General features: G+C 42.8%; 1 pseudogene; it reads right to left on the minus strand.

Annotated features, from left to right (window-relative positions):
* Positions 1 to 7,821: 7,821 nt before the first annotated feature.
* On the minus strand, positions 7,822 to 8,384 carry LOC127687581 (60S ribosomal protein L13-like; annotated as a pseudogene).
* Between the last annotated feature and the right edge of the window lie 410 nt (positions 8,385 to 8,794).

Below are 8,794 nucleotides of genomic sequence, written 5' to 3' on the forward strand. Positions count from 1 at the left end.
CTGCCTTCTTCCCTTCCCTCCTCCTTTTCCTTTATTCCCTCTCCTGTTCTCGCTCTCCTCCTTCCTTTCTCCTACCCTCTCACCCTCATTCTTAATTATCTCTTCATAAGGCAAAAAACCATTTTAAAGCATCCATTACTTCTGCTTATGGCTCTCTCTGTACTGCTGGTTGATCACGTGACTGTTGGGGGGGGGGGTTGGGGGGGTATTGTAAGCCCTGATAGCTGGGTTGGTAAGATGATAATCAGCATCTGGAACCAGCATCTCAGGCTGGAGGAAACAAACACATTTGGCTAGTGATAAGTCAGTTCTGTTTAAGCGCCTTTGAGTGCTGTTCATCGAGTCAGGTAATAAAGCTAGGAAGGAGACAATAGCTGAATCAATTGTGCTGTCAAGGATAGAGGTAGAAAGGTCAGAGCAAAGCACTAATTGCTTTCGATGTCAGGATTGTGTAGCAGCTTTGTTCCAGATTGGCAAATACCCTTACTCAATATTTATGCTTGCATTTCCAGACTGAAACCCAACAGCACAAAGAGGTTTTATCTCCACTGACTTGGTTTCTAATTCAAGTCTTTGAATTCAAGTCATTGACCTTGCTAATTCAAGTCTTGGTAGCAGATACATTTTACAAGGTGGACAAGTAGAAAGGAAATTTGATGACACATAGGAAGACAATCCTTCAAGGGCTAAACAGCTTATTCTTCTTTTGCAGCATTTTTTAAATTATATTCTATGTATTTTATTATAATTTATAATCATTTAAAGTGCTTGTTCTTCATGGGAGCTATTTGCTTGCCTTATCTCTCTGGTTTTCACAATCCCCCAAACCTAAAAGAAAAACTTAAAAAGAAAACTAAACTAAATGTCCACCCATTTTAAAATTCACCCACATTCCAAAATTCTCCATATTGAGAATTCTCCCAGTATGGAGTTGCTCCCAGCCCGGCAGCTTCCCCGCTTCCCACTCTGTCCTGGAATGCAATGCTCAGTCACACTCTGGGTCTCTCTTCCAATTCCCTCCTTTTGGGTTTCACAGCTTTTCTTCTAAGATGTCCTTCCAGTTCTCTTCCTGTTGTCTTGTAGCATTTCTAAGGAACAGGAAAAGACTGGTGACTTCCATGTAGGTCCCTTGGGATGAATGTCTCTTCTCTATGGTTGTTTTCATTCTCTTCCAACTGTGTGTTTTATATTTCCCCACAAGTGTGTGTGTGTGTGTGTGTGTGTGTGTGTGTGTGTGTGTGCAAGATGTACTTTGCTGCTGAAAAGGACAGTGTTACAGTGAGCATCTGGGAAATGGCTGTCAACTCTGATCTTCAGTGAATAGCAGGTGGCTGCAGCTCAGGGCATGTTACAGAGGTGCTCCATCCACCCACCAGTATGTACCAAGGGGGCGGGGCTAAGAAAGAAACCCAAGTACCTTCTGCCAGTGCCATCATGTTGGACGAATGTGTGATGGACAGAAGGGAAAGTTAGAGTTCACAGTGGAGAGGTGGAAGAAAGGGCAAAGAGGTGGAAGAAAAGGTTTTGTACATGGTGGAGAAAGGTGGAACTGGAGATTGGATGGCAGTGAGGAGCAGGCAGATGTGAGGAGGCCTTGGAAAGGTCCTGATCAGAGCTGCCCTGCCACCAAGGCCCAGTCTGGTTCCGTGATCCTTCTGGCTCTGGCTCTGTGACACAGTCTGTGACCTGAGTTACCACCAAAGGTCAAATAGATATCTATGGTCTGGGCTGAATCCTGAGACCATGTGGATTATCTAAGGGACATTCTACTAAAGGAAGGGGGCAGGCTGATCTGAGTGACCTTAGCTGCCACCTGAGAACATGGGGACATCCAGGCCCAGGCTGCTGCCAGGAGTTATCTGTGGGTCCATTGTCCTGTGGCAGCTAGAATCTGTGTTGATGTCCCAGGCCTGTATTGCCACCAAAGGCCATTCAGATGTCCCTGGTCTGGATTATCTCTTGAGACACTGTGCTGAGCTGGCCTGCCTCTTGCCAGCCACCACACATGGGAGAGAAGGCCTTGCTTCTTATGAGGCAGAACAGTAGAACTGACCCCTAAGGACAGGGAACAGGTGAGCTCCCACTTAAGGCCATGCAATGGAGAGATGGCCCTGTCCCTAGTCTGCCATGGGTTGTTTGGGTAAGGGAGAGACGACCTTCCCCCTAGCCCCTCAACACATGTGTCAGGCAGGAGAGCTGACCATGACTAGGGTCTTGAGCGCCAGAGGTGCTGGTCCACTCCTCACTAGCTGTAGCACTCTGAGGAATGGACTCTGTACCTCTCCTAGGTAGTACAGTAGAGCCAGCCCTGTTAGTAGAGATGTGGGTGAGCTGGCCCTATCCCTCATCTGCCATGAGGTGTTGTGGATGAGGAAGATATCACCTCCCACCCTCCCTCTCTTCATGTAAGAAATGGGTTAACTGCTGCCCCCCTGCCCCACCCCACCCCCCACAGGCTGGATTGGTCCCTGTACCTCATCCGGGCATCACAGTAGAACTGGCCCTGGTGGTAAAGGCACAAGTGAGCTGACCCTGAGGACACAGGATCAAGAGAGCTGCCCCTGCTCCTTGTCATCTGTGGCATTAAATAAGCTAGTGGGGGCAATGCTGGAGCACTCACCCTGATGGTATGGATGCAGGAGAGCTGCTGGGCTAACCAACTCAGGTGCCTTCCAGACCCAGATCCAAGGCTTTAAGATGGCCTGTCCCAACGTTTATCCCATCTATAAATCCACAAAAGGGCGGATATCCGTGAAAGGGTTGGTCCTGCAGATTCAAAACAGCATGATCTCCATGATACAGGTCAACAACAGGATATCTGACAGGAGTCCCAGTGAGGTTCTGGTATTGATAGTGTAGCAGAAGCCAGAGGCCTCAAGACAGACCAATGACTCATGGCAATCAACAGTTGCCAAGTAAAGCTGTGTGGGCAAAAGAGTGTACTGTGTGACACACGGTGAAACACTACAGCTTCCATGACAAGATTTTTTTTTTTTTTGTTATTCTGTTTTATTTTTGGTGGGGTGGTTGTAAGGGCAGGGGACAGATATAAGGAACAGGGAGATGAGTGCAGTTGTAGTGCTTGATGTGAAACTCACAAAGTATCAATAAAAACTTGGGGAGGGGTAGAACAACTGTAAGATGTTGTCTTACAGGGTAAAGGAGATTGAAGCCCAGGCTGACAACATAAACTCAATTCCTGGGACCCATATGGTAGAAGAGGTGAGAACTGATTTCTGCAAAGTGTTTTCTCATTCTCTCTCTCTCTCTCTCTCTCTCTCTCTCTCTCTCTCTCTCTCTCTCACACACACACACACACACACACACACACACATACACACACACACACACACACACACACAGAACAAAACAAGAAAGCATGTTCTACAATTCAGTGAGAATCTTCCAAAATTTTAATACTGACTAACAAAATTTAATACACGGTATTTACCCAAGGAATGTCTCTGTGGAGGATGCACCAATGCTAATGCTTCTGGCAGATGAAGAATTTTGCTTTAGAAGTCAAGAAGGAATTCCATCACTATCCCTACAGTGTCTTCTGTCTTCTCCTGGGCTACTGGGATCTTCACTTCAGCCCTACTAAAACTCGTCTGTCATTTTCAGGGTAAATAAAGCTTCCAGCAGGGTGTCTGGCACAATCCAAATTCCTAATAAGTGTTAGATGATTGCAAATACGCTCCAAAATATATTATTGTAGTGCTTCCAATGAGAAAATACAGAGAAAGTAGTAGAGAACATTTGTTTATATATAAGGAACTTCCATAGATACACAAACTCCCTTTGAGAATGGAGCATGGTATATCCAAAGGCAATATTCACCGTCATTCATTGTGTGTTTTGTGAGATAAAGGTATAATTAACCATCTGAACAGGTCATAAGTAGAGCTCAGTGCCACTAGGTCATTAATGTTTACAATCACCCATTTCTAGAACATTTTATTTATTTTGCAAATCCAAAATTACATACAATTTAACAATAAAAATAATTAAGCCACACCTTTCTGTTAGCAAAGATATCATTATTTCTGAGGTACTCCAGATCCATATTACATACATGAAAAATCTACGATCACATGCTAAAATTATAAGGACCTATTGAAATGACTAGACACTAAAGAATTTCTTAGAACTCAAAGAATCATAGTATGTGAATGTCATTCATTTAGAAAACATGTTGAGAAAGTGTAGGACTGTGCATCAAATCAAAAGCTGCAAAACACTTAGAAGTAAATTTGCTGAACAGTGACTGGGGAATTGTATTTATTTTAAAGTTTTAGAAGTTTGCTTGTCATCTTAAAAAATGCTCAACTTCATTAGTCATTAGGGAAATGCAAATCAAAACAACCCTAAGATTTCATCTTACACCAGTCAGAATGGCTAAGATTAAAAATTCAGGAGACAGCAGGTGTTGGAGAGGGTGTGGAGAAAGAGGAACACTCCTCCACTGCTGGTGGGGTTGCAAATTGGTACAACCACTCTGGAAATCAGTCTGGCGGTTCCTCCGAAAACTGGGCACCTCACTTCCAAAAGATCCTGCTATACCACTCCTGGGCATATACCCAGAAGACTCCCCACCATGTAATAAGGATACATGTTCTACTATGTTTATAGCAGCCCTATTTATAATTGCCAGATGCTGGAAAGAACCCAGGTATCCCTCAACAGAAGAGTGGATGCAAAAAATGTGGTATATCTACACAATGGAGTACTATTCAGCCATTAGAAACAATGAATTCATGAAATTCTTAGGCAAATGGATGGAGCTAGAGAATATCATACTAAGTGAGGTAACCCAGACTCAAAAGGTGAATCATGGTATGCACCCACTAATAAGTGGATATTAACCTAGAAAACTGGAATACCCAAAACATAATCCACACATCAAATGAGGTACAAGAAGAAAGGAGGAGTGGCCCCTGGTTCTGGAAAGACTCAGTGAAACAGTATTCAGCAAAACCAGAACGGGGAAGTGGGAAGGGGTGGATGGGAGGACAGGGGAAGAGAAGGGGGCTTACGGGACTTTCGGGGAGTGGGGGGGGGCTAGAAAAGGGGAAATCATTTGAAATGTAAATAAATTATATCGAATAAAAAAAATGCTGACAAAAAAAAAAGAAGTTTGCTTGTATATTATCCATACGAATATTTTGTCTGCATACTAGCCTGTGTACTACATGTATTCCTGATCCACAAGGAGGCCAGAAGAGTGTGTTAGATCCCTGCCACCAGGAACAGTTGTGAGCCTCCATGGCATGCTGGGAATTGAACCCCCGGTGCTCTATAAAAGCAGCCAGTGCTCTCAACTGCTGGCCGTCTCTCTAACTATGGCATTCATTTTAGATATACAAACGCCTTATTGGAAAAGCTAATAATTTCCAGAAGGGGGGATTTATGTGGTTTGAAAAGGCAGAGAATATCAATTCACTAATCACTTTTTAAACATATTCAATCAAGTTGTCAGTAGTGTTAGTGGATATTCATTACCACTGTGGAAACACCAGACAGAAGCACTTCAGAGGGGGAACTCTTTGTCTTGGCTCATGGTTTTAGAGCTATCACTCTGTACTTGTCTGGCTACTTAGCTTTGGGAGGAGAGGAAGCAGAGAATCAGGGGAATGAGAGCAGATTGCAGGGGCAGCTCTGTAGTGCATTGCAGCCAGGAAGCAGTGAGGAGTCAGGCAACACAGGGTCAGGGATAAGGTACCCTAAAGGGAGCATCTACTCTCTCCAGCCAGGAATGACCAACTAAACTCTCCAACTTTTGCCAAAACAGAACTCCCAACTAGGAAGCAAGTCTGAAAGTCATGGGCCTCAGGGGGACATTCCATAGCCAAAGCACAGCAGCAGCTGAACATATTTTAATTATAGTTTGGTGGGACAAGAATAAAAGTGAGAAGTAAGATCACTGTGGTAATGGATTCTTGAGAAGAGGGGAAGCAGTCACTAAATATTAGAATATTGGATAAAAGAAGCAAAGTGAAACAGTGGTACTGTCCCTGAACAAAAAGTTCCCCAAAGAGATAAATATGTGCAAGTACTTATCATATTCAAGTAAAAGATGGCAGAGACAATTATTCTTAGTGATAAGATAGCATCCCAAGGGAGGAGTGCAGACTTAGGTCTGATATGCTATCCAAAAAGAACTCATCAGGTCTAGAGAATTAAATAGAGCTCTGATTTTAGTATTAAAAATATACTCAAACCAAAATAAAACACTAAGCATTGAGGAACAGATGAAGGCCTTTCCAATATAAATTTGAAGGAATTACTAAATGAAAGACTGACCCCTTTACCTTAAAAAATAAAATATGAAAAGACTAATGTAACAGTAATAAAATTAAATTCTAAATTCAATCCTATGAAGTTAGAGGCATCTGCATTAAATTTTGCAGGACAAATGAAAGATTAACATTTGCAGCACGTCAAGAGATCATTGGTTCCATTTTCTAGGAATCAACAAGGCTACATGGATAAATGGGTCAGGTAGAAAGTTGAATGTTTTTTCATTTATGTCAGCCTGTGAAAGAGTAATGGCGACTCTGAAGCCTAATATATACATCTTTCTACAGAACAGAAGCTGACTTCATCACCTGTTTCCAGAGACATGGCAAATAAAAGCTCAGGGGAGAATTCATAACCTGTCTCTGGGGCTTGGGCTTTGACCTTTGCTCTTGTTTTGTTTCCTTTTCCATGTCATAAAACAAGACACAGAATAGCATAAATGGTAAAAGGTGCTCTACAGTTTGCTGACCATACTCATCAAATGATGAGCTGTCTTCTGCAGCTCAAGTCCTATGTGGACCTAAAGATCAATCAAGACGTTCTCCAGATTCCCGGGTTGGGGAAGAAGCAAATAAAACAATCTCTAACCATACAACGATGTGATTCTCTGTATATTTCACATGCAAGTCAAACAACTTCAAAGACACCAAATTTGAATAATCATAAGCAATGAAAATGTGAATGATTTGGTATAATTTTCATGTGTGTATCTGTGTGTGTGTGTGTGTGTGTTTGTGTGTGTGTGTGTGTGCGCGCGCGCGCGCGCGCGCGCGCGTGCGTGTATTTATATTAAGAATGTAGCAAGTTTATTTCCCTAGATGCAATGGTCTCTCTTGTATCTCAAAGAAACAATTCACCTAGCCAGGTATAGTACTGCACTTCTTTAATCCAAGCACTCAGAGGCAGAGGCAGGTGGATCTCTGTGAGTTCTAAGCCAGCCTGTTCTTTCAAGTGAGTTCTAGGCAAGTCAGGGATAGATAGTAAGACCCTGTTTCAAAAACAAAATAAAACAAAACAAAACAAAAAAACCAAAATCACTAAAGAAATACTTCACCCAACATGATTGAAGTATCATTCACCTATCAACTTCTCAAATAGTTTTAGTACCTATCACCTGTTAGCTCCATGCTGAGATCAGGAGCTATACTTAAATAAAGGACCTTCAACGGAAGTCTTCATTGTAACAAATACACTAAAAATCTATTCAATGAGACTTGCATGCTATTGGCACTGGTGTTCAGATAGAACAAAATATTAAATGTGAATTCTAACACTACATTAGAAATAGGCATCTGTGTAAGAGAACAGGAGCTTTAAAATATTTTGGACAGAATTTTGCTGGATAGTAAATCTGGGTTGATGAACACTAACACTAGTAAGTATAGCTTAACCTGAAAAGGTTATACTAATATTTAGAGATTAGAATGATTTTTTTCTTTATGGAATTTATTGCAACACTCCAAATATGCACTACTTTTTCTTTTCAACATCTTGTTCTGCAGCTTCCTTTGCCCGTTTTGCTCAGATGCCAAAGAGCCAGGCATTGGCCCAGGCCATGAAAAGACTGGCAAAGGCCTTGAAGTTCTTTTCTTCTGTGATGACTCTGACTTTTTCCCTTTGTACACATTCTAGATGGGCATCACAGGTCCTTTTAGCTGGGTGGCCAATTTAAGCTCTTCAGCAGAACTGTCTCCCTTCTTTGGAACAGAAGGCTTCCTGGGAAAAAGTAAGAGCCTGGAGTGGTACACCTTCAGGCATTGCATGCTGACCTGTAGTGATTCAGTGGATTTGTTTCACCTCCTTGGATCCACAGAGATGCCGATGGTGTGAGCCATTTCCTTGAGGATACCAGCCACCCTGAGTTCCTCCAGGCTGAAGGCCCTGCCAGCCCTGACCTTGGTGTGGCATCTAAGTGTAGGGCACCTCACGATGGACCTGATAGAACCAGACACAGGGTGAGGGGCAATGTGGTACACTTTGACCTGCAGGGCCTTGCATCTGCAGCTCTTGCATGCTGGCTGGTTGAGCCAGTCCTCTCGGTGCTGCCAATCCTTGTGGATGTGGGGTTTTAGGATCATTCCCATTCCGGCTGGGCACCATGGCCACCTCCTGTGTAGGAGAATGGAGAAAAATTAGTATTGCCATCATATTGGTTTCTTGATGAGAATCAGAAAGAAGGGGAAAGAGTTCATACTACCTAGGAATGGTCCTGGAAGAGATTAATTGATTAAAGGGGCTTTGCAAATATTCTACTCTATGCATACAGTTCACAGAAGCACAAACCAGAATTTGTGAGACATGAAGAGTGTAGTCCTGTTTAACACACACCACACACCTGTCCTCCTTAGACACTAGGCAATGTTAACTGGAATAAGAGGCTGTGCTGGCATCTTGTCCCACTTACTCTGAAATTACTGGCTTTCACAGTTTCCCTAGTAAGTACTGTACTTGCTAAGTGTTATCAAATACAATTTTGTTCAGAATTCCCACAGTC

The sequence above is a fragment of the Apodemus sylvaticus genome, chromosome 1 (genome assembly GCF_947179515.1).
Source record: "Apodemus sylvaticus chromosome 1, mApoSyl1.1, whole genome shotgun sequence".
In the NCBI taxonomy this organism is placed as follows: Eukaryota; Metazoa; Chordata; class Mammalia; order Rodentia; family Muridae; genus Apodemus; species Apodemus sylvaticus.